The sequence below is a fragment of the Amblyomma maculatum genome, chromosome 1, assembly GCF_055883805.1.
Source record: "Amblyomma maculatum isolate TAMU_Amacu chromosome 1, ASM5588380v1, whole genome shotgun sequence".
Classification (NCBI taxonomy): Eukaryota; Metazoa; Arthropoda; class Arachnida; order Ixodida; family Ixodidae; genus Amblyomma; species Amblyomma maculatum.
In genome coordinates this window covers 192,012,618-192,016,830 of record NC_139344.1, presented here as the reverse complement: position 1 = coordinate 192,016,830, position 4,213 = coordinate 192,012,618, and the positions used below count along the sequence as shown (strand labels likewise).

General features: G+C 43.8%; 1 pseudogene; it reads left to right on the top strand.

Annotated features, from left to right (window-relative positions):
- Window positions 1-311: 311 nt before the first annotated feature.
- Window positions 312-2,362, top strand: LOC146205266 (CXXC motif containing zinc binding protein pseudogene; annotated as a pseudogene).
- The last annotated feature ends 1,851 nt before the right edge of the window (window positions 2,363-4,213 follow it).

Here is a 4,213-nt window from a genome sequence, read left to right as displayed (position 1 = left end):
AGCATTAATCTGGAAGGTGGCAGTTGGCAGGTGACGTGGTCATGCGTTGGTTGGCCGTCAGGTTGTGTGACGTCACAAAATCACATGACATGGCCGAGTGGGGAGATTACAGGTGCCGCCACAGTCTTGTAGTCTTCAAAAGTGGTAAGGTCTTAAAATCGAGTTTCATAGTTAAAATAAGGTTGAGTCTAGTAATTTGGTTCAACATGTCTTCAAGCATTCGTGGCATAATTGCTGTAACCCTGTAATTGGCGGTGGTTGTCGCGCGCTGTTAAAAAGTGATCAGTGATCAGCCTAATCAGCCAATGTGGAACAGTGTAAGCCAGCAGTGTTGGATTTTTTTGGACGGGCTTAGTCTTAATTGACTGTTCGAACGTTCTTTGCCACGAGATTAGTCTTAAGCGTCCAGAAATGGTCAAGATTGACTTACAGCTACGTGCTAATCTGGACAACATTACAGGTTTCACGCCGAGTCGTGACTGTGTGTGGCGCCTTAAGTTAAAATGCATGAATTGTGGAGAAGAAACGACTTCTTGGCAGACGGTCGAGGCGGCCAACAAAACTGCTATGAGGGGGAGACGTGCAAATGCCAACTTGGTCCTGAAGTGCAGGCTGTGCAGCAGGGAAAACAGCATCGATATTCTGAATGACAAGTTACAGACCTACAGCGCCGATAATGCATCCAGCTTTGCTACCGTTGCCGTATTCGAGTGCCGTGGAGCTGAACCAGTTGCGTTCGATGCCAGAGATGGCTTCAGCGCTGAAGCAACGGGAAGCGGAACTGTGTTTGTAGACGTCGAGTTCGAGGACAATCAGTGGGCTGATTATGATGAGAAAGGGGAACAAGCTGTTGGAATCTACGACCTGGAGTTCTGTTTCACGAAGATCAAGTGACAAGTTTGCCTCTGCTCGCCGTGGTATCCCTGTCCAGTCCCCTAATGCCGAGCAAGGAGCGCGGGCGGTGAGCCAAGAGAGACATCAGAGTTCGCATCTGAAAGAAACGTTGCATCGTTTTGTGTCCTTTTGTTTGTTTGTTCCTTTTTTTTTGAGAAATGTTACTGCTTTGCTGACTCTCTGCCGACTTTGAGATTGTCAGAAGTGGTGTACTGGTTTAAAAGTGAGAGTGTGTTGTGTGTCCATTAAAAATTTTTTTCTACTTTTTTTTTTTTTTACTGCTACTGCATTTCTCACTGACATGCACATACTTCATTGCCATTGTACTCATTGTTCTTCACATAGCACATGGGGCGGCCATGCTTGATTTGCAGCTTGATCTTTGTGTAAAAATTGCTGATAAGTAGTTTAATGTTACTAATTACAATGCAGCATGCCCAAATATTTAAACATGCCCACATACAGCACCTCTTTGCATGCTTGCAGTCTGTGAAGGAATGACCAGATATTCACAGGAAGTGAGGAAAAACTCTGTAGGGGAAATTATAAGTGTTGATCAAATATTTAAGTAGGCCGTAGCATATATCAAGGATCTTGCTTCAGCTTGGTCATTGCATCATTGAATGGCTCAGCCAGCATTTACATCACAATCTGTGAGAAGGAAAGAAAAAAGAAAAAGTGGAAGAGGAAGGGAGACATACCAATGCCTTGAAGTGCCAGAAGAGTATGCTCTGTCTGCCTATCTGCAGCTGGCATAGAAATGTGTTCAGGGAAGAAGTTGCACATTAAAAGGAATGCCAGGAAAAACTGGACATAAGATAAGTTTGTACTGAAAGGTTTTGTCGTAGCATCAATCCATTGTGCAGCAAAGCAGTTGTCTGCAAAACGTGCATGTGTTTTCAAATCAACACTGTGACACAGCCGTTCTTTGTGCAGTGTTCAGGGTGGTGCCATACCATTTCGCTTCCCATTCTGCATCCATCTGCTGGTCAAGTTGAAGGCTAGTTTGCAATAAGGATTCGAACCAATGACATATGTACCTCTTATTGTATGCCATTACTTGTACAATTAAGTGTAGGTGTCCGCAGAGGAGTGAGACACTGTACCTTCCTTTCCTTAAAAACCAACTTAAACAAAAAATATATATTAAAAATCTTCTAGAATGAAAAGGCAGTGTTAAAAGCACTATAACATTTACTCTAAAGGCAAAGCTTGAATTTCCCCCAAACAAACCCTGCCTAGCTTCTTGTACCTCAGTAGTAGCTTGTACTTGACCATAACTTTTTTGCAATGGGTGGAAGCTGCAAGTGCACTGCTTCAGTGCATTCATAAGCTGGTCACACAGGTCTGGGATCCATTGCCTTGTTTGCAGGGTCATAGCCAGTGGAGTTGTTTTGGTGTTGGAACACGCCACCGAAATTTTCCGATTGCTATATCCTTCTCCTGCTTTAGGATTTTTTTTTTTCAACCAGCGACGTATAACGTCCACCCAAAAAAAATTTCTGGCTGTGTTACTACTTGTTTGCATAACTCCTAATTCATTGTCAGCAAGGTATAGGCGTGAAATTTTTTAAGGGGCTGAGGCTAAGTCTGATGGTTTATTGCTCTCAGTACTAGCACCGTTAAGGGGCACAAGGCCCCTTTACACGATGATGTCCCTGCTTGAAGTACAGACAGTTCTTAGCCAGCAACAGCTGTGGCCAGGAGAGACATTTCATGTGCACTCCTGGATGCCTACTGGTAAAATAAATTCCTGCAAAATCTTCTGCCATCATAATGTCACAATTTTGCATTTAAAAGAAATCGCTTCAGTGGAAAAGAAAGCCTCAAATTAAGGCAGTTTTTCTATTACCTGTGCCGGCAAACAATGCTCTCCGAAGTTGCCTTACCGACTTCTGCGAGGGACACTGCCCAGCCTTGTCAATGGGGGTTAATATTCATCATTAGCTGGCTGGCACACATAGTACTTAGTAGGCATCCAGGAGGTGGTGGGCACACCGGCCTCTCCTGACGATAGCTGTTGCTGCAAAAATGAACACTCTGTGCTTAGAGGGGCAGGTTCACTTTGTAGAGGAACCATGTGCCCCTTTAGAAGTGATAATGTTGGGAGCAACAAAGCATCAAACTCTGTACTTTAATGACTTGCAAGTTCCAAGTACAACATATTTCAGATACAACACAGACACTTTGGCACAATACTTCTAGTAATTTGTTGACAATGGAGTGGAAGCTATGTAAACAAGACAATGGCACCTAGATTTGTATGACCAACTCGTGAATGCATTGAAGTGAACTTGTAGCTTCTATTCCACTGCAAAGGAGTTGAGGCCATGTATAGGCCACCACTATGGTACAGAAAGCTCAGCACGGCTCGTGCAACTTCATAGCAGGATTTTCCAGTTTGGACCAGAAGTATTTTTTTTGTGCTTGTGCTCGCTCTTTGATACATTATTTGGACTGCTGCCACTGCAACCAATCAGCCACATGCCTGCCATTAGCGAGTTCACAAAACTAGCATTGAGCATGCCACGTTGTAAAGCACCAGTGAGTCCAACAAATATTGCACTCTTTATGCAGTGTACATTTCAGGAAAATAAATGTAAGAAAAAAATTGTATCAGGCCCATTAGAATGGCTATGCTATGGGCTACACAGGCAACAGGTGTGCTATGCAGGAAAAGCGCAGCTATGTGTTAGAGAAGGCTTCCAAGTTTAGACACACACAAAATGAAAGCTGATGCATGGGTCGAGCATTTATCACTATCGAAAGAATCTCAAACAAGGCCAATGTAATGTGCAGCAACTGTTCGAGGAAGCCATTCATGCCTATCACACTTCACTTATTGACAGAATAGAAAGTTTCCAGCAACAAATAGGCATAAGGCAGCCATTTACATAGCGAATAGCACTTCAATGGAAAAAACAAGCAAAAAGAACACGGACAGAGAAAGAAGGCACACAAAGCGCTATGTGTAGCACCGTGTGTGGCTTCTTTCTCTGCCAGTGTCCTTTTAATGCGACAACGTTAAAGGCCCCGTTCACCGAAAAATCCGGCGCCAGCACCAGTATTGAGTGAAAGACGAGTATCACACTGTCAGGCAGTAGCTAGCGGTTTACATGGGTGCACACTGACTAGATGTAGGTTTGCCTAATGTTATGCTTGGCAGGAGCTGCCAACTGGAGCCTTTCCTTTCATATAGGAGGGTGATATCAGAAGGCTCTCATATCGTGACCAGCAACTTACTGATCTTGCTCAAGAGGAAAGTAGTGCATAACAGTTGCATCTTACCAGTACTCACCTATGGGGCTGAAACATGAAG